The sequence below is a fragment of the Oncorhynchus masou genome, chromosome 24 (assembly GCF_036934945.1).
Source record: "Oncorhynchus masou masou isolate Uvic2021 chromosome 24, UVic_Omas_1.1, whole genome shotgun sequence".
Taxonomy (NCBI): domain Eukaryota; kingdom Metazoa; phylum Chordata; class Actinopteri; order Salmoniformes; family Salmonidae; genus Oncorhynchus; species Oncorhynchus masou.
In genome coordinates, this window is record NC_088235.1 from 453,290 (window position 1) to 480,687 (window position 27,398).

Genomic DNA, 27,398 nt, shown 5'->3' on the forward strand with positions numbered 1-27,398 from the left:
TATTCACCTCTCTATCTCCAGTCTCCTGTATATATTCACCTCTCTCTCTCCAGTCTCCTGTATATATTCACCTCTCTCTCTCCAGTCTCCTGTATATATTCACCTCTCTCTCAGTCTCCTGTATATATTCACCTCTCTATCTCAGTCTCCAGTATATATTATGTCTCCAGTATATATTGATGTCTCTCTCCAGTCTCCTGTATATATTCACCTCTCTCTCTCCAGTTATGTATAGATTGATGTAGGTTCTAATGTTCCATATATTCACCTCTCTCTCTCTCTCCAGTCTCCTGTATATATTCACCTCTCTCTCTCTCCAGTCTCCTGTATATATTAGATTGATAAAGTTAGACAGTCTCCAGTATATATTCACCTCTCTCTCTCTCTCCACTCCAGTCTCCTGTATATATTCACTTCTATTTGTCTCCTGATATAAACTGGTGTAACCTCTCTCTCTCCAGTCTCCAGACTCTCTCTCTCTCTCTCCAGTCTCCTGTATATAGCACCACCCAGTCTCCTGTATATATTCACCTCTCTCTTTCAGTCTCCTGTATATATTCACCTCTCTCTCTCAGTCTCCTGTAAACTGGTGTATATAACCTCTCTCTCTCCAGTCTCCTGTATATAGATATATTCACCTCTCTCTCTCTCCAGTCTCCTGTATATATTCACCTCTCTCTCTCTCTCCAGTCTCCTGTATATATTCACCTCTCTCTCTCTGTCTCCTGATATATTCACCTCTCTCTCTCTCTCTCTCTCTCTCTCCAGTCTCCTGTATATAACCTCTCTCTCTCTCTCTCTCCAGTCTCCTGTATATATTCACCTCTCTCTCTCTCTCTCCAGTCTCCTGTATATATTCAGCACCAACCAGTCTCCTGTATATACTCACCTCTCTCTCTCCAGTCTCCTGTATATATTCAGGTCTATTTGTCTCCTGATGTAAACTGGTCTGTATTCACCTCTCTCTCTCCAGTCTAGAAGCAGTATATATTCACCTCTCTCTCAGTCTCCTGTATATATTCACCCCTCTCTCTCCAGTCTCCAGTATATATTCACCTCCCTGTCTCCCCTGTATATATTCCACCTCTCTCTCTCTCCAGTCTCCAGTATATATTCACCTCTCTCTCTCCAGTCTCTGTATATATTCACCTCTCTCTCTCAGTCTCCTGTATATATTCACCTCTCTCTCCAGGTATATATTCACCTCTCTCTCTCAGTCTCCTGTATATATTCAGTCTAGAAGCAGCACCAACCAGTCTCCCACCTCTCTCTCTCTCTCCAGGTCTACCTCTCTCTCTCTCTCTCTCCAGTCTCCTGTATATATTCACCTCTCTCTCTCTCCAGTCTCCAGTATATTCACCTCTCTCTCTCCAGTCTCCCACCTCTCTCTCTCCAGTCTCCTGTATATAACCTCTCTCTCTCTCTCTCTCCAGTCTCCTGGTGTAACCTCTCTCTCTCTCTCTCCAGTCTAGAATTCACCACCACCTCAGTCTCCAACACCTCTATCTTGTCCCTGTATATATTCACCTCTCTCTCTCTCTCTCTCTCTCCAGTCTCCAGTATATATTCACCTCTCTCTCTCTCTCCAGTCTCCAGACCTCTCTCTCCAGTCTCCAGTATATATTCACCACCCAGCCCACAGGTATCTATTTGTCTCCTGATATATATTCACTCCAGTCTCCTGTGTAACCTCTCTCTCTCCAGTTAGAAGCAGCACCACCCAGCCCTGTATATATTCACCTCTATTTGTCCCTGATATAAACTGGTATATATTCACCTCTCTCTCTCCAGTCTCCTGTATATATTCAGCACCACCCAGTCTCCTGTATATATTCAGGTCTCTCTCTGTCCCTGATGTAAACTGGTGTAATCTCTCTCTCTCTCTCTCTCTCTCTCTCTCTCTCAGTTAGATATTCAGCACCACCCAGCCCACCTCTCTATTTGTCTCCTGATATATTCACCTCTCTCTCTCCAGTCTGGTGTAATATTCAAGTTAGAAGCAGCACCACTCCAGTCTCCTGTATATATTCACCTCTCTCTCTGTCCCTGATGTAACCTCTCTCTCTCTCTCTCCAGTCTCCTGTATATATTCACCCTCTCTCTCTCCAGCAGTATATATTCACCACTCTCTAGCCCACAGGTCTCTTTGTCTCCTGATGTAAACTGGTGTAACCTCTCTCTCTCCAGTTAGAAGCAGCACCACCCTAGTCTCCTGTATATATTCACCCTCTCTCTCTCCAGTCTCCTGTATATAAACTGGTCTCCAGTCTCCAGTATATAGCACCTCTCTCTCTCCACTCCAGCCCTCAGGTCTATTTGTCCCTGATGTAAACTGGTATAAAGTCTAGAAGCAGCACCACCCAGCTCCAGTATATATTCACCTCTCTCTCTCTAGTCTCCTGATGTAAACTGGTGTAAAGTTCCAGTATATATTCAGCACCACCCAGTCTCCAGTATATATTCAGGTCTCTCTCTGTCTCCTGATGTAAACTGGTGTATATTCACCTCTCTCTTAGAGTCTGCTGTATATAGCAATCTCCACCACCTGTATATATTCACCTCTCTCTCTCTCCAGTCATATATATTCACCTCTCTCTCCAGCAGGTCTATCTTGTCTCCTGATGTATTCACCTCTCTCTCTCAGTCTCCAGTATATATTCACCTCTCTCTCCAGCCCACAGGTCTATTTGTCCCTGATGTAAACTGGTGTAAAGTTAGCAGCACCACCCAGCCCACAGGTCCATGTGCCCTGATGTAAACTGGTAAAGTTAGAAGCAGCACCACCCAGCCCACAGGTCTATTTGTCCCTGATGTAAACTGGTGTAAAGTTAGAAGCAGCCCCACCCAGCCCACAGGTCTATTTGTCCCTGATGTAAACTGGTGTAAAGTTAGAAGCAGCACCACCCAGCCAACAGGTCTATTTGTCCCTGATGTAAACTGGTGTAAAGTTAGAAGCAGCACCAACCAGCCCACAGGTCCATGTGGCCCTGAGTTGAGGACAGCCCAGTGTTCTAAATGTGGGTTTGGATGACCAGCACCTGCCAGTTTCCCTCTGCAACTGCGCTGATTGTCCTGCCTGTCGAGTGTGTGTGTGTGTGTGTGTGTGTGTGTGTGTGTGTGTGTGTGTGTGTGTGTGTGTGTGTGTGTGTGTGTAGTTGGCAGATATTCACCTCTCCTCTCTCCAGTCTCCTGTATATATTCACCTCTCTCTCCAGTCTCCAGTATATATTCACCTCTCTCTCTCCAGTCTCCTGTATATATTCACCTCTCTCTCTCCAGTCTCCTGTATATATTCACCCCTCTCTCTCTCCAGTCTCCTGTATATATTCATTCCAGTCTCCAGTATATATTCACCTCTCTCTCCAGTCTCCTGTATATATTCACCCTCTCTCTCTCCAGTCTCCTGTATATATTCACCTCTCTCTCTCCACTCTCCAGTCTCCTGTATATATTCACCTCTCTCTCTCCAGTCTCCTGTATATATTCAGTCTCCAGTATATATTCTCTCTCCAGTCTCCTGTATATATTCACCTCTCTCTCTCCAGTCTCCAGTATATATTCACTCTCTCTCTCCAGTCTCCTGTATATATTCACTCTCTCTCTCCAGTCTCCTGTATATATTCACCTCTCTCTCCAGTCTCTTGTATATATTCACCTCTCTCTCCAGTCTCCAGTATATATTCACCTCTTTCTCTCCAGTCTCCTGTATATATTCACTCTCTCTCCAGTCTCCAGTATATATTCACCTTCTCTCTCCAGTCTCCTGTATATATTCTCTCTCTCTCCAGTCTCCTGTATATATTCACCTCTCTTTCTCTCCTCTCCAGTATATATTCACCTCTCTCTCTCTCCTGTATATATTCACCCTCTCTCTCTCCAGTCTCCAGTATATATTCACCTCTCTCTCCAGTCTCCTGTATATATTCACCCCCTCTCTCTCCAGTCTCCAGTATATATTCACCTCTCTCTCTCCAGTCTCCTGTATATATTCACCTCTCTCTCTCCAGTCTCCAGTATATATTCACCTCTCTCTCAGTCTCCTGTATATATTCACCTCTCTCTCCAGTCTCCAGTATATATTCACCTCTCTCCAGTCTCCCTCTCTCTCCAGTCTCCTGTATATATTCACCTCTCTCTCCAGTCTCCTGTATATATTCTCTCTCTCCAGTCTCCTGTATATATTCACCTCTCTCTCTCCAGTCTCCAGTATATATTCACCTCTCTCTCTCTCTCCAGTCTCCTGTATATATTCACCTCTCTCTCTCTCTCTCCAGTCTCCAGTATATATTCACCTCTCTCTCTCCAGTCTCCTGTATATATTCACCTCTCTCTCTCTCCAGTCTCCTGTATATTCACCTCTCTCTCTCAGTCTCCTGTATATATTCACCTCTCTCTCTCCAGTCTCCTGTATATATTCACCTCTCTCTCTCCAGTCTCCTGTATATATTCACCTCTCTCTCTCCAGTCTCCTGTATATATTCACCCTCTCTGTATATATTCACTCTCTCTCCAGTCTCCAGTATATATTCACCTCTCTCTCTCTCCAGTCTCCTGTATATATTCACCTCTCTCCAGTCTCTCTCTCTCCAGTCTCCAGTATATATTCACCTCTCTCTCTCCAGTCTCCTGTATATATTCACCCTCTCTCAGTCTCCAGTCTCCTGTATATATTCACCTGTATATATTCTCTCTCTCTCCAGTCTCCTGTATATATTCACCTCCTCTCTCTCTCCAGTCTCCTGTATATATTCACCTCTCTCTCTCTCCAGTCTCCAGTATATATTCACCTCTCTCTCTCCAGTCTCCAGTATATATTCACCTCTCTCTCCAGTCTCCTGTATATATTCACCTCTCTCTCTCCAGTCTCCTGTATATATTCACCTCTCTCTCTCCAGTCTCCTGTATATATTCACCAGTCTCCTGTATATATTCACCTCTCTCTCCAGTCTCCAGTATATATTCACCTCTCTCTCTCCAGTCTCCAGTATATATTCACCTCTCTCTCTCCAGTCTCCTGTATATATTCACCTCTCTCTCTCCAGTCTCCAGTATATATTCACCTCTCTCTCTCCAGTCTCTCTCCCTGTATATATTCACCTCTCTCTCTCCAGTCTCCAGTATATATTCACCTCTCTCTCTCCAGTCTCCTGTATATATTCACCTCTCTCTCCAGTCTCCTGTATATATTCACCTCTCTCCAGTCTCCTGTATATATTCACCTCTCCCTCTCTCTCTCTCCAGTCTCCAGTATATATTCACTCTCTCTCCAGTCTCTCTCTCTCTCCAGTCTCCTGTATATATTCACCTCTCTCTCTCCAGTCTCCTGTATATATTCTCTCTCTCTCCAGTCTCCAGTATATATTCACCTCTCTCTCTCCAGTCTCCTGTATATATTCACCTCTCTCCAGTCTCCTGTATATATTCACCTCTCTCTCTCCAGTCTCCTGTATATATTCACCTCTCTCTCCAGTCTCCAGTATATATTCACCTCCTCTCTCTCTCCAGTCTCCTGTATATATTCACCTCTCTCTCTCTCCAGTCTCTGTATATATATTCACCTCTCTCTCTCCAGTCTCCTGTATATATTCACCTCTCTCTCCAGTCTCCTGTATATATTCACCTCCTCTCAGTATATATTCTCTCTCCAGTCTCCTGTATATATTCACCTCTCTCTCCAGTCTCCTGTATATATTCACCTCTCTCTCTCCAGTCTCCTGTATATATTCACCTCTCTCTCCAGTCTCCTGTATATATTCACTCTCTCTCTCCAGTCTCCTGTATATATTCACCTCTCTCTCTCCAGTCTCTTGTATATATTCACCTCTCTCTCCAGTCTCCAGTATATATTCACCTCTCTCTCTCCAGTCTCCTGTATATATTCACCTCTCTCTCTCCAGTCTCCTGTATATATTCACCTCTCTCTCTCCAGTCTCCAGTATATATTCACCTCTCTCTCTCCAGTCTCCTGTATATATTCACAGTCTCTATATTCTCTCTCCAGTCTCCTGTATATATTCACCTCTCTCTCTCTCCAGTCTCCAGTATATATTCACCTCTCTCTCTCTCCAGTATATATTCACAGTCTCCAGTCTCCAGTATATATTCACCTCTCTCTCTCCAGTCTCCTGTATATATTCACCTCTCTCTCTCCAGTCTCCTGTATATATTCACCTCTCTCTCTCCAGTCTCCTGTATATATTCACCTCTCTCTCTCTCCAGTCTCCTGTATATATTCACCTCTCTCTCCAGTCTCCAGTATATATTCACCTCTCTCTCTCCAGTCTCCTGTATATATTCACCTCTCTCTCTCCAGTCTCCAGTATATATTCACCTCTCTCTCTCCAGTCTCCTGTATATATTCACCTCTCTCTCTCTCCAGTCTCCTGTATATATTCACCTCTCTCTCTCCAGTCTCCTGTATATATTCACCTCTCTCCAGTCTCCTGTATATATTCACCTCTCTCTCCAGTATATATTCACCTCTCTCTCTCCAGTCTCCTGTATATATTCACCTCTCTCTCCAGTCTCCTGTATATATTCACCTCTCTCTCTCCAGTCTCCTGTATATATTCACCTCTCTCTCTCCAGTCTCCTGTATATATTCACCTCTCTCTCTCTCCAGTCTCCTGTATATATTCACCTCTCTCTCTCTCCAGTATATATTCACCTCTCTCTCAGTCTGTATATATTCACTCTCTCTCTCTCCAGTCTCCTGTATATATTCACCTCTCTCTCTCCAGTCTCCAGTATATATTCTGTATATATTCTCTCTCTCTCCAGTCTCCTGTATATATTCACCTCTCTCTCTCCAGTCTCCTGTATATATTCACTCTCTCTCTCCAGTCTCCTGTATATATTCACCTCTCTCTCTCTCCAGTCTCCTGTATATATTCACTCTCTCTCTCTCAGTCTCCTCTCTCTCTCCAGTCTCCTGTATATATTCACCTCTCTCTCTCTCCAGTCTCCTGTATATATTCAGTCTCCTGTATATATTCTCTCTCTCCAGTCTCCAGTATATATTCACCTCTCTCTCTCCAGTCTCCTGTATATATTCACTCTCTCTCTCCAGTCTCCTGTATATATTCACCTCTCTCTCTCCAGTCTCCAGTATATATTCATTCACCTCTCTCTCTCCAGTCTCCAGTATATTATTCTCCAGTCTCCTCTCTCTCTCTCCAGTCTCCTGTATATATTCACCTCTCTCTCTCCAGTCTCCTGTATATATTCTCTCTCTCTCTCCAGTCTCCTGTATATATTCATTCCCAGTCTCCAGTATATATTCTCTCTCTCCAGTCTCCTGTATATATTCACCTCTCTCTCTCTCCAGTCTCCTGTATATATTCACCTCTCTCTCTCCAGTCTCCTGTATATATTCACCTCTCTCTCTCCAGTCTCCTGTGTATATATTCACCTCTCTCTCTCTCCAGTCTCCTGTATATATTCACCTCTCTCTCTCCAGTCTCCTGTATATATTCACCTCTCTCCAGTCTCCAGTATATATTCACCTCTCTCTCTCCAGTCTCCTGTATATATTCACCTCTCTCTCCAGTCTCCAGTATATATTCACCTCTCTCTCCAGTCTCCTGTATATATTCACCTCTCTCTCTCCAGTCTCCTGTATATATTCACTCTCTCTCTCTCTCCAGTATATATTCACCTCTCTCTCTCCAGTCTCCTGTATATATTCAGCCTCTCTCCAGTCTCCTGTATATATTCACTCTCTCTCTCTAGTCTCCTGTATATATTCACCTCTCTCTCTCCAGTCTCCTGTATATATTCACCTCTCTCTCTCCAGTCTCCTGTATATATTCACCTCTCTCTCTCCAGTCTCCAGTATATATTCACCTCTCTCTCTCCAGTCTCCAGTATATATTCACCTCTCTCTCCAGTCTCCAGTATATATTCACCTCTCTCTCTCCAGTCTCCAGTCTCCTGTATATATTCACTCTCTCCAGTCTCCAGTATATATTCACCTCTCTCTCCAGTCTCCAGTATATATCTCCAGTCTCCTGTATATATTCACCTCTCTCTCTCCAGTCTCCTGTATATTATTCCAGTCTCCTGTATATATTCTCTCTCTCCAGTCTCCTGTATATATTATTCAGTCTCCTGTATATATTCTCTCTCTCTCCAGTCTCCTGTATATATTCACCTCTCTCTCTCCAGTCTCCTGTATATATTCACCTCTCTCTCCAGTCTCCTGTATATATTCACCTCTCTCTCTCCAGTCTCCTGTATATATTCACCTCTCTCTCTCCAGTCTCCTGTATATATTCACCTCTCTCTCTCCAGTCTCCTGTATATATTCACCTCTCTCTCTCCAGTCTCCAGTATATATTCACCTCTCTCTCTCCAGTCTCCTGTATATATTCACTCTCTCTCCAGTCTCCTGTATATATTCACTCTCTCTCTCCAGTCTCCTGTATATATTCACCTCTCTCTCCAGTCTCCAGTATATATTCACCTCTCTCTCTCCAGTCTCCTGTATATATTCACCTCTCTCTCTCCAGTCTCCAGTATATATTCACTCTCTCTCTCTCCAGTCTCCTGTATATATTCACCTCTCTCTCTCCAGTCTCCTGTATATATTCAGTCTCCTGTATATATTCACCTCTCTCTCTCTCCTCTCCTGTATATATTCTCTCCAGTCTCCAGTATATATTCACCTCTCTCTCTCCAGTCTCCTGTATATATTCACCTCTCTCTCCAGTCTCCAGTATATATTCACCTCCTCTCTCTCTCTCCAGTCTCCTGTATATATTCACCTGTATATATTCACCTCTCTCTCCAGTCTCCTGTATATATTCACCTCTCTCTCTCCAGTCTCCAGTATATATTCACTCTCTCTCCAGTCTCCTGTATATATTCACCTCTCTATCTCCAGTCTCCTGTATATATTCACCTCTCTCTCTCCAGTCTCCTGTATATATTCACCTCTCTCTCTCCAGTCTCCTGTATATATTCACCTCTCTCTCCAGTCTCCTGTATATATTCACCTCTCTCTCTCTCCAGTCTCCTGTATATATTCACCTCAGTCTCTCTCTCTCTCCAGTCTCCAGTATATATTCACCTCTCTCTCTCCAGTCTCCAGTATATATTCACCTCTCTCTCTCTCCAGTCTCCTGTATATATTCAGTCTCCTGTATATGGCTTCCTCTCCTCTCTCTCCAGTCTCCAGTATATATTCACTCTCTCTCTCCAGTCTCCAGTCTCCAGTCTCCTGTATATATTCACCTCTCTCTCTCTCCAGTATATATTCACCTCTCTCCAGTCTCCTGTATATATTCACAGTCTCTCTCTCCAGTCTCCTGTATATATTCTCTCCAGTCTCCTGTATATATTCACCCTCTCTCCAGTCTCCTGTATATATTCTCTCTCTCCAGTCTCCTGTATATATTCACCTCTCTCTCTCCAGTCTCCAGTATATATTCACCTCTCTCTCTCCAGTCTCTCTCTCCAGTCTCCTGTATATATTACCTCTCTCTCTCCAGTCTCCACCTCTCTCTCTCCAGTCTCCTGTATATATTCACCCTCTCTCTCCAGTCCCCTGCCTGCCAGCCTGTATATATATATATACACTGCTAAAAAAAAAATAAAGGGAACACTAAAACAACACAATGTAACTCACAGTCAATCACACTTCTGTGAAATCAGACTGTCCACTTAGGAAGCAACACTGATTGACAATAAATTTCACATGTTGTTGTGCAAATGGAATAGACAACAGGTGGAAATTATAGGCAATTAGCAAGACTCCCCAATAAAGGAGTGGTTCTGCAGGTGGTGACCAGAGACCACTTCTCAGTTCCTATGCTTCCTGGCTGATGTTTTGGTCACTTTTAAATGCTGGCGGTGCTTTCACTCTAGTGGTAGCAACCCACACAAGTGAGTCTACAACCCACACAAGTGGCTCAGCTAGTGCAGCTAATCCAGGATGGCACATCAATGTGAAATGTTGCAAGAAGGTTTGCTGTGTCTGTCAGCGTAGTGTCCAGAGCATGGAGGCGCTACCAGGAGACAGTCCAGTACATCAGGAGACGTGGAGGAGGCCGTAGGAGGGCAACAACCCAGCAGCAGGACCGCTACCTCTGCCTTTGCGCAAGGAGGAGCAGGAGGAACACTGCCAGAGCCCTGCAAAATGACCTCCAGCAGGCCACAAATGTGCATGTGTCTGCTCAAACGGTCAGAAACAGACTCCATGAGGGTGGTATGAGGGCACAACGTCCACAGGTGGGGTTGTGCTTACAGCCCAACACCGTGCAGGACGTTTGGCATTTGCCAGAGAACACCAAGATTGGCAAATTCGCCACTGGTGCCCTGTGCTCTTCACAGATGAAAGCAGGTTCACACTGAGCACGTGACAGACGTGACAGAGTCTGGAGACGCCGTGGAGAACGTTCTGCTGCCTGTAACATCCTCCAGCATGACCGGTTTGGCGGTGGGTCAGTCATAGTTCTTTGGGGGCCGCACAGCCCTCCATGTGCTCGCCAGAGGTAGCCTGACTGCCATTAGGTACCGAGATGAGATCCTCAGACCCCTTGTGAGACCATATGCTGGTGCGGTTGGCCCTGGGTTCCTCCTAATGCAAGACAATGCTAGACCTCATGTGGCTGGAGTGTCAGCAGTTCCTGCAAGAGGAAGGCATTGATGCCATGGACTGGTCCGCCCGTTCCCCAGACCTGAATCCAATTGAGCACTTCTGGGACATCATGTCTCGCTCCATCCACCAACGCCACATTGCACCACAGACTGTCCAGGAGTTGGCGGATGCTTTAGTCCAGGTCTGGGAGGAGATCCCTCAGGAGACCATCCGCCACCTCATCAGGAGCATGCCCAGGTGTTGTAGGGAGGTCATACAGGCACGTGGAGGCCACACACACTACTGAGCCTCATTTTGACTTGTTTTAAGGACATTACATCAAAGTTGGATCAGCCTGTAGTGTGGTTTTCCACTTTAATTTTGAGTGTGACTCCATATCCAGACCTCCATGGGTTGATACATTTGATTTCCATTGATCATTTTTGTGTGATTTTGTTGACAGCACATATTCAATAAGAATATTTCATTCATTCAGATCTAGGATGTGTTATTTTAGTGTTCCCTATTTTTTTGAGCACTGTATATATTCACCTTGCTATTATTGGACAGCCCGTGTTCTAGAATCAGCGGGCCGACCTGTGTTCTTCACGTGTCACAGTTGAAGGACTGTGCTGTCATCAGACCAGAGCAGTCTCCTGTCACCACTTATTGGACAGCCCGTGTTCTAGAACGCGGACCGACCTGTGTTCTTCACGTGTCACAGTTGAAGGCCTGTGCTGTCATCAGACCAGAGCAGTCTCCTGTCACCACTTATTGGACAGCCCATGTTCTAGAACGCGGACCGACCTGTGTTCTTCACGTGTCACAGTTGAAGGACTGTGCTGTCATCAGACCAGAGCAGTCTCCTGTCACCACTTATTGGACAGCCCATGTTCTAGAACGCGGACCGACCTGTGTTCTTCACGTGTCACAGTTGAAGGACTGTGCTGTCATCAGACCAGAGCAGTTTCCTGTCACCACGTGTCGGCTGCGTTCTTTCCTCTGATACTCTTTGCTATTCATCCTGGCTCCTCCAACAGATCATTACACAAGGCATCACTTTTGACTAAAAATCATCTAAATAAAATGTGAAGTGTTCCCTTTAAAATACACATTGTCGGTTATCAGTAGTGACAACTGAAGTCCTACTTTTCTGTTATACTGTTGGTAAATTTGTACAAAGGTGAATGGGATTTTCCACAGGCTCTGTTGCAAGCCTGTCCTAGAGGAGGTTCCCCAGCAGAAGGTTAATATTGACTGAGATAACACTGTTAGTTCTTCTGCAGTACTAACGAATGGATGACCTATCACCTTCTGACATGCTGTGATCCCATTGGCTGTTAGACACCAGATAAGATAAACGGCTATGACCCAGGACTCAGATACATGGCAGTGAACTGACACACACACGCACGCACGCATTCTAACACACACACACACACACACACACACACACTCTCTCTCTCTCTCTCTCAGTTGTCCCCCTGGTGAGGTCTGTTTGCACTATTCCCCAGCACCGATATCCAGTTACTGGCTGGGTGGGTCTGGGCCGGGAACACAATGACACGGGTCACCTTGAGGTTCTCTGTCAGCCCCCTGCAATGTTCCTGGGTCATCTTTATTAGGCACCAAACGGAAATAAACTACTTTGAGCTGTCCAATGACAAAAGTACATTTTCACCTCTCTGTTCTGTTGCAAAATGTTTAAGAAAGTTTTCCGTTGCATTCATTATTGAACAGTGAACTAGGTTTCTCTGGGATACTTCTGTAGAGGGGAGAGTTAGGAACAGGTTTCTCTAGGATACTTCTGGAGAGAGGAGAGTTAGGAACAGGTTTCTCTAGGAACAGGTTTCTCTGGGATACTTCTGGAGAGAGGAGAGTTAGGAACAGGTTTCTCTAGGAACAGGTTTCTCTGGGATACTTCTGGAGAGAGGAGAGTTAGGAACAGGTTTCTCTGGGATACTTCTGGAGAGAGGAGAGTTAGGAACAGGTTTCTCTGGGATACTTCTGAGAGAGGAGAGTTAGGAACAGGTTTCTCTAGGAACAGGTTTCTCTGGGATACTTCTGGAGAGAGGAGAGTTAGGAACAGGTTTCTCTGGGATACTTCTGGAGAGAGGAGAGTTAGGAACAGGTTTCTCTGGGATACTTCTGGAGAGAGGAGAGTTGGGAACAGGTTTCTCTGGGATACTTCTGGAGAGAGGAGAGTTAGGAACAGGTTTCTCTACGATACTTCTGGAGAGGGGAGAGTTAGGAACAGGTTTCTCTGGGATACTTCTGGAGAGAGGAAGGTTAGGTACAGGTTTCTCTGGGAACAGGTTTCTCTGCGATACTTCTGGAGAGGGGAGAGTTAGGAACAGGTTTCTCTACGATACTTCTGGAGAGAGGAGAGCTAGGAACAGATTTCTCTGGGATACTTCTGGAGAGAGGAGAGTTGGGAACAGGTTTCTCTACGATACTTCTGGAGAGGGGAGAGTTAGGAACAGGTTTCTCTGGGATACTTCTGGAGAGAGGAGAGTTAGGAACAGGTTTCTCTACGATACTTCTGGAGAGGGGAGAGTTAGGAACAGGTTTCTCTGGGATACTTCTGGAGAGAGGAGAGTTGGGAACAGGTTTCTCTGTGATACTTCTGGAGAGAGGAGAGTTAGGAACAGGTTTCTCTGGGATACTTCTGGAGAGAGGAGAGTTGGGAACAGGTTTCTCTGTGATACTTCTGGAGAGAGGAGAGTTAGGAACAGGTTTCTCTGGGATACTTCTGGAGAGAGGAGAGTTGGGAACAGGTTTCTCTACGATACTTCTGGAGAGGGGAGAGTTAGGAACAGGTTTCTCTGGGATACTTCTGGAGAGAGGAGAGTTAGGAACAGGTTTCTCTGGGATACTTCTGGAGAGGAGAGTTAGGAACAGGTTTCTCTGCGATACTTCTGGAGAGAGGAGAGTCAGGTACAGGTTTCTCTGGGAACAGGTTTCTCTGGGATACTTCTGGAGAGAGGAGAGTTGGGAACAGGTTTCTCTGGGATACTTCTGGAGAGAGGAGAGTTGGGAACAGGTTTCTCTGGGATACTTCTGGAGAGAGGAGAGTTAGGAACAGGTTTCTCTGGGATACTTCTGGAGAGAAGAGAGTTAGGAACAGGTTTCTCTGGGATACTTCTGGAGAGAGGAGAGTTAGGAACAGGTTTCTCTGCGATACTTCTGGAGAGGGGAGAGTTAGGAACAGGTTTCTCTGGGATACTTCTGGAGAGAGGAGAGAGGAGAGTCAGGAAATATAAGAATGGAATTGTAGTGTTTATTTAAGCGTTCACCTTTATGACAATATATTTCTGAGGTCACTATTACCTAGTGTAGTGGAGGACTCACTATGGCTGAGGTCACTATTAGTTATATACACTCGCTCTATTGGGTGGAGGTCAGGGGACTGCTCAGGCTACTCAAGTAAACTGAACTTGCTGTAATTTTCAATTATTTTTTTCGCCAAAAACTGTGGCTCCAAATGGCACCCTATTCCTTATATAATGCACGACTTTTGACCAGAGCTCTCTCTCTCCACTCGCTCCTCTCTCTCTCTCTCTCCCCTCGCTCCTCTCTCTCTCTCTCTCTCTCTCTCTCTCTCTCTCTCTCCCCTCGCTCCCTCTCTCTCTCTCCCCTCGCTCCTCTCTCTCTCTCTCTCTCTCTCTCTCTCTCTCCCCTCGCTCCTCTCTCTCTCTCTCTCTCTCCCCTCGCTCCTCTCTCTCTCTCTGTCTCTCTCTGTCTCTCTCTCTCTCTCTCTCTCTCTCTCTCTCTCTCTCTCTCTCTCCCCTTGCTCCTCTCTCTCTCTCTTTCTCTCTCTCTCTCTCTCTCTCTCTCTCTCTCTCTCTTCTCTCTCTCTCCTCGCTCCTCTCTCTCTCTCTCTCTCTCTCTCTCTCTCCCCTTGCTCCTCTCTCTCTATCTCTCTCTCTCTCTCTCTCTCCCTCTCTCCTCCTCTCTCTCTGTCCACAGTGAGCTGGACTACCATGCTGCCTCCTCTATCAACGAGCGCTGCCAGGGCATCTGCGACCAATGGGACCAGCTGGGAACCCTCACCCAGAAGAGGAGGGATAACCTGGAGGTACAGAATAGGAATGGGTTCTTCTGGTGGGGGCTAGTGGGGGGAGGTACAGAATAGGGCTGGGTTCTTCTAGTGGGGGGAGGTACAGAATAGGGCGGGGTTCTTCTAGTGGGGGGAGGTACAGAATAGGGCTGGGTTCTTCTGGTGGGGGCTAGTGGGGGGAGGTACAGAATAGGGCTGGGTTCTTCTGGTGGGGGCAAGTGGGGGAGGTACAGAATAGGGCTGGGTTCTTCTAGTGGGGGCTAGTGGGGGAGGTACAGAATAGGGCTGGGTTCTTCTAGTGGAGGGAGGTACAGAATAGGGCTGGGTTCTTCTGGTGGGGGCTAGTGGGGGAGGTACAGAATAGGGCTGGGTTCTTCTGGTGGGGGCAAGTGGGGGAGGTACAGAATAGGGCTGGGTTCTTCTAGTGGGGGCTAGTGGGGGAGGTACAGAATAGGGCTGGGTTCTTCTAGTGGAGGGAGGTACAGAATAGGGCTGGGTTCTTCTAGTGGAGGGAGGTACAGAATAGGGCTGGGTTCTTCTAGTGGGGAGGTACAGAATAGGGCTTGGTTCTTCTAGTGGGGGAGGTACAGAATAGGGCTGGGTTCTTCTAGTGGGGGGAGGTACAGAATAGGGCTGGGTTCTTCTAGTGGGGGAGGTACAGAATAGGACTGGGTTCTTCTGGTGGGGGCTAGTGGGGGAGGTACAGAATAGGGCTGGGTTCTTCTAGTGGGGGCTAGTGGGGGAGGTACAGAATAGGACTGGGTTCTTCTGGTGGGGGCTAGTGGAGGGAGGTACAGAATAGGACTGGGTTCTTCTGGTGGGGGGAGGTACAGAATAGGGCTGGGTTCTACTAGTGGGGGGAGGTACAGAATAGGGCTGGGTTCTTCTGGTGGGGGGGGGAGGTACAGAATAGGGCTGGGTTCTTCTAGTGGAGGGAGGTACAGAATAGGGCTGGGTTCTTCTAGTGGAGGGAGGTACAGAATAGGGCTGGGTTCTTCTAGTGGGGGAGGTACAGAATAGGGCTGGGTTCTTCTAGTGGGGGAGGTACAGAATAGGGCTGGGTTCTTCTAGTGGGGGAGGTACAGAATAGGACTGGGTTCTTCTAGTGGGGGAGGTACAGAATAGGGCTGGGTTCTGCTAGTGGGGGCTAGTGGGGGGAGGTACAGAATAGGGCTGGGTTCTTCTAGTGGGGGAGGTACAGAATAGGGCTGGGTTCTTCTAGTGGGGGGAGGTACAGAATAGGGCTGGGTTCTTCTAGTGGGGGAGGTACAGAATAGGGCTGGGTTCTGCTAGTGGGGGGAGGTACAGAATAGGGCTGGGTTCTTCTAGTGGGGGGGGAGGTACAGAATAGGGCTGGGTTCTTCTAGTGGGGGGAGGTACAGAATAGGGCTGGGTTCTTCTAGTGGGGGAGGTACAGAATAGGGCTGGGTTCTTCTAGTGGGGAGGTACAGAATAGGGCTGGGTTCTTCTAGTGGGGGAGGTACAGAATAGGGCTGGGTTCTGCTAGTGGGGGCTAGTGGGGGGAGGTACAGAATAGGGCTGGGTTCTTCTAGTGGAGGGAGGTACAGAACAGGGTTGGGTTCTTCTAGTGGAGGGAGGTACAGAATAGGGCTGGGTTCTTCTAGTGGGGGGAGGTACAGAATAGGACTGGGTTCTTCTAGTGGGGGAGGTACAGAATAGGGCTGGGTTCTGCTAGTGGGGGCTAGTGGGGGAGGTACAGAATAGGGCTGGGTTCTTCTAGTGGGGGGAGGTACAGAATAGGGCTGGGTTCTTCTAGTGGGGGGAGGTACAGAATAGGGCTGGGTTCTTCTAGTGGGGGAGGTACAGAATAGGGCTGGGTTCTACTAGTGGGGGGAGGTACAGAGTAGGGCTGGGTTCTACTAGTGGGGGGAGGTACAGAATCGGGCTGGGTTCTTCTAGTGGGGGAGGTACAGAATAGGGCTGGGTTCTACTAGTGGAAGGAGACAGTGGTCCTCTGGTGGGGGCTAGTGGTCCTCTGGTAGGGGCTAGTGGTCCTCTGGTGGGGGCTAGTGGTCCTCTGGTGGGGGCTAGTGGGCCTCTGGTGGGGGCTAGTGGTCCTCTGGTGGGGGCTAGTGGGCCTCTGGTGGGGGCTAGTGGAGGGAGACAGTGGTCCTCTGGTTGGGGCTAGTGGTCCTCTGGTGGGGGCTAGTGGAGGGAGACTGTGGTCCTCTGGTGGGGGCTAGTGGTCCTCTGGTGGGGGCTAGTGGGCCTCTGGTGGGGGCTAGTGGTCCTCTGGTAGGGGCTAGTGGTCCTCTGGTGGGGGCTAGTGGGAGGGAGACAGAGGTCCTCTGGAGGGGGCTAGTGGTCCTCTGGTGGGGGCTAGTGGTCCTCTGGTGGGGTCTAGTGGTCCTCTGGTGGGGGCTAGTGGAGGGAGACAGTGGTCCTCTGGTGGGGCTAGTGGTCCTCTGGTGGGGGCTAGTGGTCCTCTGGTGGGGGCTAGTGGTCCTCTGGTGGGGGCTTGTGGAGGGAGACAGAGGTCCTCTGGTGGGGGCTAGTGGTCCTCTGGTGGGGGCTAGTGGGCCTCTGGTGGGGGCTAGTGGTCCTCTGGTAGGGGCTAGTGGTCCTCTGGTGGGGGCTAGTGGTCCTCTTGTGGGGGCTAGTGGAGGGAGACAGAGGTCCTCTGGAGGGGGCTAGTGGTCCTCTGGTAGGGGCTAGTGGTCCTCTGGTGGGGGCTAGTGGTCCTCTGGTGGGGGCTAGTGGAGGGAGACAGAGGTCCTCTGGTAGGGGCTAGTGGTCCTCTGGTAGGGGCTAGTGGTCCTCTGGTGGGGGCTAGTGGTCCTCTTGTAGGGGCTAGTGGTCCTCTGGTGGGGGCTAGTGGTCCTCTGGTGGGGCTAGTGGAGGGAGACAGAGGTCCTCTGGTAGGGGCTAGTGGAGGGGGCTAGTGGTCCTCTTGTAGGGGCTAGTGGTCCTCTGGTGGGCGCTAGTGGTCCTCTGGTGGGGGCTAGTGGAGGGAGACAGAGGTCCTCTGGAGGGGCTAGTGGTCCTCTGGTGGGGGCTAGTGGAGGGAGACAGAGGTCCTCTGGAGGGGCTAGTGGTCCTCTGGTGGGGGCTAGTGGAGGGAGACAGAGGTCCTCTGGAAGGGGCTAGTGGTCCTCTGGTGGGGGCTAGTGGAGGGAGACAGAGGTCCTCTGGAGGGGGCTAGTGGTCCTCTGGTAGGGGCTAGTGGTCCTCTGGTGGGGGCTAGTGGTCCTCTTGTGGGGGCTAGTGGAGGGAGACAGAGGTCCTCTGGTAGGGGCTAGTGGTCCTCTGGTGGGGGCTAGTGGTCCTCTGGTGGGGGCTAGTGGAGGGAGACAGAGGTCCTCTGGTAGGGGCTAGTGGTCCTCTGGTAGGGGCTAGTGGTCCTCTGGTGGGGGCTAGTGGTCCTCTTGTAGGGGCTAGTGGTCCTCTGGTGGGGGCTAGTGGAGGGAGACAGAGGTCCTCTGGTGGGGGCTAGTGGTCCTCTGGTAGGGGCTAGTGGTCTTCTGGTAGGGGCTAGTGGAGGGAGACAGTGGTCCTCTGGTGGGGGCTAGTGGTCCTCTGGTGGGGGCTAGTGGTCCTCTGGTGGGGCTAGTGGTCCTCTGGTGGGGGCTAGTGGTCCTCTGGTAGGGGCTAGTGGTCCTCTGGTGGGGGCTAGTGGTCCTCTGGTGGGGGCTAGTGGAGGGAGACAGTGGTCCTCTGGTGGGGGCTAGTGGTCCTCTGGTGGGGGCTAGTGGAGGGAGACAGAGGTCCTCTGGGGGGGGCTAGTTGTCCTCTGGTGGGGGCTAGTGGTCCTCTGGTGGGGGCTAGTGGTCCTCTGGTAGGGGCTAGTGGAGGGAGACAGAGGTCCTCTGGTGGGCGCTAGTGGTCCTCTGGTGGGGGCTAGTGGAGGGAGACAGAGGTCCTCTGGAGTGGGGCTAGTTGTCCTCTGGTGGGGGCTAGTGGTCCTCTGGTGGGGGCTAGTGGTCCTCTGGTAGGGGCTAGTGGTCCTCTGGTGGGGGCTAGTGGAGGAGACAGTGGTCCTCTGGTGGGGGCTAGTGGTCCTCTGGTGGGGGCTAGTGGTCCTCTGGTGGGGGCTAGTGGTCCTCTGGTAGGGGCTAGTGGTCCTCTGGTGGGGGCTAGTGGAGGGAGACAGTGGTCCTCTGGTGGGGCCTAGTGGTCCTCTGGTGGGGGCTAGTGGTCCTCTGGTGGGGGCTAGTGGTCCTCTGATGGGGCTAGTGGTCCTCTGGTGGGGGCTAGTGGAGGGAGACAGAGGTCCTCTGGTGGGGGCTAGTGGTCCTCTGGTGGGGGCTAGTGGTCCTCTGGTGGGGGCAATCTGGTTCGAATCTGGTTGTAATCTGCAGACCTACATAAACACTCAGATGATCAACACACAAATCACTACACAGAAATTGCCATTACTCACAGTTCTGAATGACCAGGTTTCAAACCAATTGGTCACGATAGTCATCATTTTAACTGATCATTTGTCATTAGTCCCATTTTCCCCTAACTTTGTTTCTCTCAGAGGACGGAGAAGCTGCTGGAGACCATCGACCAGCTGTTCCTGGAGTTCTCTAAGAGGTCAGCTCCCTTTAACAACTGGATGGAAGGAGCCATGGAAGACCTGCAAGACATGTTCATAGTTCACACTGTGGATGAAATCCAGGTAAAGACAGTTCACACTGTGGATGACATCCAGGTAAAGACATGTTTATAGTTCACACTGTGGATGACATCCAGGTAAAGACATGTTTATAGTTCACACTGTGGATGAAATCCAGGTAAAGACAGTTCACACTGTGGATGACATCCAGGTAAAGACATGTTCACACTGTGGATGACATCCAGGTAAAGACAGTTCATACTGTGGATGACATCCAGGTAAAGACATGTTTATAGTTCACTCTGTGGATGACATCCAGGTAAAGACATGTTTATAGTTCACACTGTGGATGACATCCAGGTAAAAACATGTTTATAGTTCACACTGTGGATGACATCCAGGTAAAGACATGTTTATAGTTCACACTGTGGATGACATCCAGGTAAAGACAGTTCACACTGTGGATGACATCCAGGTAAAGACATGTTTATAGTTCACACTGTGGATGACATCCAGGTAAAGACAGTTCATACTGTGGATGACATCCAGGTAAAGACATGTTTATAGTTCACACTGTGGATGACATCCAGGTAAAAACATGTTTATAGTTCACACTGTGGATGACATCCAGGTAAAAACATGTTTATAGTTCACACTGTGGATGACATCCAGGTAAAGACAGTTCACACTGTGGATGATATCCAGGTAAAGACATGTTTATAGTTCACACTGTGGATGACATCCAGGTAAAGACATGTTTATAGTTCACACTGTGGATGACATCCAGGTAAAAACATGTTTATAGTTCACACTGTGGATGACATCCAGGTAAAGACAGTTCACACTGTGGATGACATCCAGGTAAAGACATGTTTATAGTTCACACTGTGGATGACATCAGGTAAAGACATGTTTATAGTTCACACTGTGGATGACATCCAGGTAAAGACATGTTCATAGTTCACACTGTGGATGACATCCAGGTAAAGACATGTTTATAGTTCACACTGTGGATGACATCAGGTAAAGACATGTTCATAGTTCACACTGTGGATGACATCCAGGTAAAGACATGTTTATAGTTCACACTGTGGATGACATCCAGGTAAAGACATGTTTATAGTTCACACTGTGGATGACATCCAGGTAAAGACAGTTCACACTGTGGATGACATCCAGGTAAAGACATGTTTATAGTTTACACTGTGGATGACATCCAGGTAAAGACATGTTTATAGTTTACACTGTCGATGACAATGACATCCAGGTAAAGACAGTTCACACTGTGGATGACATCCAGGTAAAGACATGTTTATAGTTTACACTGTGGATGACATCCAGGTAAAGACAGTTCACACTGTGGATGACATCCAGGTAAAGACATGTTTATAGTTCACACTGTGTTACATGATGCTGTGTTCCTTCCATTGTCTCCTATCAGATAGTAACATGATGCTGTGTCCCTTCCATTGTCTCCTATCAGATAGTAACATGATGCTGTGTTCCAGTCCCTTCCATTGTCTCCTATCAGATTGTAACATGATGCTGTGTTCCTTCCATTGTCTCCTATCAGATAGTAACATGATGCTGTGTCCCTTCCATTGTCTCCTATCAGATAGTAACATGATGCTGTGTCCCTTCCATTGTCTCCTATCAGATAGTAACATGATGCTGTGTTCCAGTCCCTTCCATTGTCTCCTATCAGATAGTAACATGATGCTCTGTTCCAGTCCCTTCCATTGTCTCCTATCAGATAGTAACATGATGCTGTGTCCCTTCCATTGTCTCCTATCAGATAGTAACATGATGCTCTGTTCCAGTCCCTTCCATTGTCTCCTATCAGATAGTAACATGATGCTGTGTCCCTTCCATTGTCTCCTATCTGATAGTAACATGATGCTGTGTTCCTTCCATTGTCTCCTATCAGATAGTAACATGATGCTGTGTTCCTTCCATTGTCTCCTATCTGATAGTAACATGATGCTGTGTTCCTTCCATTGTCTCCTATCTGATAGTAACATGATGCTGTGTTCCAGTTCCTTCCATTGTCTCCTATCAGATAGTAACATGATGCTGTGTTCCAGTTCCTTCCATTGTCTCCTATCAGATAGTAACATGATGCTGTGTCCCTTCCATTGTCTCCTATCAGATTGTAACATGATGCTGTGTTCCTTCCATTGTCTCCTATCAGATAGTAACATGATGCTGTGTTCCAGTCCCTTCCATTGTCTCCTATCAGATAGTAACATGATGCTGTGTTCCTTCCATTGTCTCCTATCAGATAGTAACATGATGCTGTGTTCCAGTCCCTTCCATTGTCTCCTATCAGATAGTAACATGATGCTGTGTTCCAGTCCCTTCCATTGTCTCCTATCAGATAGTAACATGATGCTGTGTTCCTTCTATTGTCTCCTATCAGATAGTAACATGATGCTGTGTTCCTTCCGTTGTCTCCTATCAGATAGTAACATGATTCTGTGTTCCAGTCCCTTCCATTGTCTCCTATCAGATAGTAACATGATGCTGTGTTCCTTCCATTGTCTCCTATCAGATAGTAACATCATGCTGTGTTCCTTCCATTGTCTCCTATCAGATAGTAACATGATGCTGTGTTCCAGTCCCTTCCATTGTCTCCTATCAGATAGTAACATGATGCTGTGTTCCAGTCCCTTCCATTGTCTCCTATCAGATAGTAACATGATGCTGTGTTCCTTCCATTGTCTCCTATCAGATAGTAACATGATGCTGTGTCCCTTCCATTGTCTCCTATCAGATAGTAACATGATGCTGTGTTCCTTCCATTGTCTCCTATCAGATAGTAACATGATGCTGTGTTCCAGTCCCTTCCATTGTCTCCTATCAGATAGTAACATGATGCTGTGTTCCTTCCATTGTCTCCTATCAGATAGTAACACGATGCTGTGTTCCTTCCATTGTCTCCTATCAGATAGTAACATGATGCTGTGTCCCTTCCATTGTCTCCTATCAGATAGTAACACGATGCTGTGTTCCTTCCATTGTCTCCTATCAGATAGTAACATGATGCTGTGTTCCAGTCCCTTCCATTGTCTCCTATCAGATAGTAACATGATGCTGTGTTCCAGTCCCTTCCATTGTCTCCTATCAGATAGTAACATGATGCTGTGTTCCAGTCCCTTCCATTGTCTCCTATCAGATAGTAACATGATGCTGTGTCCCTTCCATTGTCTCCTATCAGATAGTAACACGATGCTGTGTTCCTTCCATTGTCTCCTATCAGATAGTAACATGATGCTGTGTCCCTTCCATTGTCTCCTATCAGATAGTAACATGATGCTGTGTTCCTTCCATTGTCTCCTATCAGATAGTAACATGATGCTGTGTCCCTTCCATTGTCTCCTATCAGATAGTAACATGATGCTGTGTTCCTTCCATTGTCTCCTATCAGATAGTAACATGATGCTGTGTTCCAGTCCCTTCCATTGTCTCCTATCAGATAGTAACATGATGCTGTGTTCCAGTCCCTTCCATTGTCTCCTATCAGATAGTAACATGATGCTGTGTTCCTTACATTGTCTCCTATCAGATAGTAACATGATGCTGTGTTCCAGTCACTTCCATTGTCTCCTATCAGATAATAACATGATGCTGTGTTGATTCCCGACTGTCTGGGCTGTATTTGTTTGACACCATGTCATGTCAGAACGGCGGACCACAACGCCGGTTCCTCTGTAACTCGGTCTGCTCTCCACCTCGCTCTGCAGAGCCTGATCTCAGCCCATGACCAGTTCAAGGCCACCCTTCCGGAGGCTGACTGTGAGAGACAGGCCATCCTGAACATCTACACGGAGGTGCAGAAGATAGCCCAGAGCTACGGCATCTCCCCCAACCTCACCAACCCCTACAGTGACGTCACACCGGCGGAGATAGGACTCAAATGGGACAAGGTAGCTACTAGCGTCTCTAGGGACACTGTCTGCGTCCCAAATGGGACCCGATTCCTTATAATATAATATATTATAGCGCACAAATTTTTAACTAGAGTCATTTGGGATGCAGACAATGTCTGTTGTTTGTGTGTGTGTTGTACTGTGAATGTTTGTGTTAAAGCTCTTCAATCTCGATCCGGGAGAACCTCATGGTATGCAGCATGCTTTCATTACAGCCCAGTGCTAACACACCTGATTCACTTATCAACGGCTTGGTGATTCACTGATGAGTTAAATCAGGGGTTTTGTGCTTGGCTTTAACAAAAAAGCCCCAGGGACCAGTGGGATTGAACAACCCTGTGTTAACTATAGACAGATTCCCAGACACAGATGAAGTCCTAGACTAAAAAAGCAGTCAAATGAAGAAACCGTCCCATTGTGTTAACCAGGGACTGTACCCTTTCTGTCCCGTTGATCAGGTGAAGAAGCTGGTTCCCCAGAGAAACAGTACTCTCCAGGAGGAACTAGCCAGACAGCACGCCAACGAACGTCTCAGACGGCAGTTTGCTGCCCAGGCCAACATCATCGGACCGTGGATCCAGACCAGGATGGAGGTGAGACAGACCTGTCCTGACCTCGGTCACCTGACGCCATGTCATGTACAACAGGCGCCACCTTAATCGGAGAGGACGGGCTCATTGTAGAATCAGTTCTGTTATACTCACAGGCATTATTTTAACAGTTTTAGAAACTTTAGAGTGTTTTCTATCCAAATCAACCAATCATATGCATATCCTAGCTTCTGGGCCTGAGTAGCAGGCAGTTTACTTTGGTCTTTTCATTCAGACGCCAAAATACTGCCCCCTTAAGAAGTTTTAAAGTGGCTAGAACTACATGAAGGGAATCGAACACCTGGTTTCTACTCCGTTCAGTCCATTACAGACGTTATTATGAGCTGTCCTCCCCTCACCTGCCTCCTGTGCTGTACACCTGTAGGGATCTGTACCTTCTAGGGTTGGGAGGATCAATTCCATTTCAATTCCGTCCATTCAGGAAGTAAATATTGGAATTTGGAATTTTAGTTGACTTCCTGAATGCACGTACTGGTAATGGAATTGATCCCCAACCGAACCCTGGCACCTCGGACCCAAGCTGCATACTGACCCACCAACCATCCAACTAAGCAACCGTCCTGTCTTTAACAGATGCTAAACACTGGCCTGCAGCTCAGCGGATGTTCTGAACACGAACACAAATTCTACGTTCCAAAATGGCTCCCTATCCCCGTATATAGTGTCACTACTTTTGACCAGAGGCCTACGGACCCTAGACAAAAGTAGTGCACTATGTAGGGAATAGGGTGCCACGCGTCCGATAGTGACAGCGACGGTCTTCTCCTCCTCTCTCCCACCAGGAGATCGGGCGTAGTTCCGTCGACATCGGAGGTTCTCTGGAGGACCAGATGAGTCAGCTGAAGCAGTTTGAACAGGTCATCATCAACTACAAGTCCAACATCGACAAGCTAGAGGGAGACCATCAACACATCCAAGAGTCCCTGGTGTTCGACAACAAACACACCAACTACACCATGGAGGTACGTAGCTTATTGTGGGACTGGAACGATTCAGAGATCATTCTCACAAATAACATGTTGGGATCTGTTTTATGATCATGAAACCTTACTACTCTTGGCCTAATGGTTAAGCTGATGTTTATCCACGTGGTAGGCCCTGTGCTTGGCCTTCGGCCTTGTGCCCGGTGGACCGGGGTTTTATTTTTATTTTTTTACCTTTATTTAACAAGGCAAGTCAGTTAAGAACAAATTCTTATTTTCAATGACGGCCTAGGAACAGTGGGTTAGAAGGGGCAGAACGACGGTTACTAGTCCAACGCTCTAACCACTAGGCTACCCTGCCGCCCCGGTGGACCGGGGTTCAGATCCCACCCTGTGACTTGGCCTTCGGCCTTGTGCCCGGTAGACCGGGGTTCAGATCCCACCCTGTCACTTGGCCTTCAGCCTTGTGCCCGGAAGAACAGGGATCAGATCCCACCCTGTGACTTGGCCTTCAGCCTTGTGCCCGGTAGTACAGGGTTCAGATCCCACCCTGTGACTTGGCCTTTCGGCCTTGTGCCCGGAAGAACAGGGTTCAGATCCCACCCTGTGACTTGGCCTTCGGCCTTGTGCCCGGTAGTACAGGGTTCAGATCCCACCCTGTGACTTGGCCTTCGGCCTTGTGCCCGGTAGACCGGGGTTCAGATCCCACCCTGTCACTTGGCCTTCAGCCTTGTGCCCGGAAGAACAGGGTTCAGATCCCACCCTGTGACTTGGCCTTCGGCCTTGTGCCCGGTAGACCGGGGTTCAGATCCCACCCTGTGACTTGGCCTTCGGGCCTTGTGCCCGGTAGACCGGGGTTCAGATCCCACCCTGTGACTTGGCCTTCGGCCTTGTGCCCGGTAGACCGGGGTTCAGATCCCACCCTGTCACTTGGCCTTCAGCCTTGTGCCCGGAAGAACAGGGTTCAGATCCCACCCTGTGACTTGGCCTTCGGCCTTGTGCCCGGTAGTACAGGGTTCAGATCCCACCCTGTGACTTGGCCTTCGGCCTTATGCCCGGTATAACAGGGTTCAGATCCCACCCTGTGACTTGGCCTTCGGCCTTGTGCCCGGTAGACTGGGGTTCAGATCCCACCCTGTGACTTGTGCCCGGTAGAACAGGGTTCAGATCCCACCCTGTGACTTGTGCCCGGTAGACCGGGGTTCAGATCCCACCCTGTGACTTGGCCTTCTTCCTCCTCTCCCTCTCTCTCTCTCCCACTCCTCTCTCTCTCTGCAGCATATCCGTGTGGGTTGGGAGCAGCTGTTGACAACCATCGCTAGAACCATCAATGAGATCGAGACCCAGATTCTGACGCGCGACGCTAAAGGCATCAGCCAGCAACAGATGAACGAGTTCCGCCAGTCTTTCACTCACTTTGACAGGGTACTGTGTTTTTCCAGTGTCCCTGACCCTAACTCACTTTGACAGGGTACTGTGTCCCTCCTCTGTGCCCCTCTGTGTCCCTCTGTGTCCCTCGGTGTCTTTCACTCACTTTGACAGGGTACCATGTCCCTCTCTGTCCCTCTGTGTCTTTCACTCACTTTGACAGGGTACTGTGTCCCTCTGTGTCTTTCACTCACTTTGACAGGGTACTGTGTCCCTCTCTGTCCCTCTGTGTCTTTCACTCACTTTGACAGGGTACTGTGTCCCTCTGTGTCCCACCTCTGTGTCCCTGACCCTAACCCACTTTGACAGGGTACTGTGTCCCTCTGTGTCCCCCCTCTGTGTCTCTGACCCTAACCCACTTTGACAGGGTACTGTGTCCCTCTGTGTCCCTGACCCTAACCCACTTCGACAGGGTTGTGTACCCCTCTGTGTCCCTGACCCTAACCCACTTTGACAGGGTACTGTGTCCCTCTGTGTCCCTCCGTGTCTTTCCAGTGTCCCTGACCCTAACCCACTTCGACAGGGTACTGTGTCCCTCCGTGTCCCTCCTCTGTGTCCCTCTGTGTCTTTCCAGGGTCCTTGACCCGAAACCCACTTCGACAGGGTTGTGTACCCCTCTGTGTCCCTGACCCCAACCCACTTCGACAGGGTTGTGTACCCCTCTGTGTCCCTCTGTGTCCCCCCTCCGTGTCTTTCCAGTGTCCCTGACCCTAACCCACTTCGACAGGGTTGTGTACCCCTCTGTGTCCCTCCGTGTCTCTGTCCTTCTCCTGTGTGGTAATGACAGTTATAATGTTTCTAAGTCCAGGAAGGTGACTTATCTAACTCAAGGCCTTGACCGCTTGTGATTTGGAACTCACTTTAGTATTTTGTCGAATGTTTGTAATATTATTGGATGTCACAGATCAAAACAACAATCCATCCTAATGACATTCAACTAACGTGCTCACTGTTACTGACACCATGGATCCTGTGTGTGTATGTGTGGCTGTGTGGCTGCCTGCAGGACAGGTCTGGCAGACTGCCCTGTGAAGAGTTCAGAGCTTGCCTTATCAGTCTGGGTGAGACATACCAACCAATCAATGTGCACCTGTTACTAAATCCTCCTGGCATGGCATGATCTAGGATCATGGTCACCCCTATCCACGTACTTTAATATAAGAGTCACAACTGATCCTAGATCACCACTCCTACTGAGACTATGACCCTGATCCTAGATCACCACTCCTACTGAGACTCTGTATGACCTGATCCTAGATCACCACTCCTACTGAGACTATGACCCTGATCCTAGATCACAACTCCTA

General features: G+C 48.3%; 1 pseudogene; it reads left to right on the forward strand.

Moving 5' to 3' along the window:
- Nucleotides 1-27,398, forward strand: part of LOC135513348 (alpha-actinin-2-like) — a 96,470-nt pseudogene that overhangs the window by 40,262 nt on the left and 28,810 nt on the right.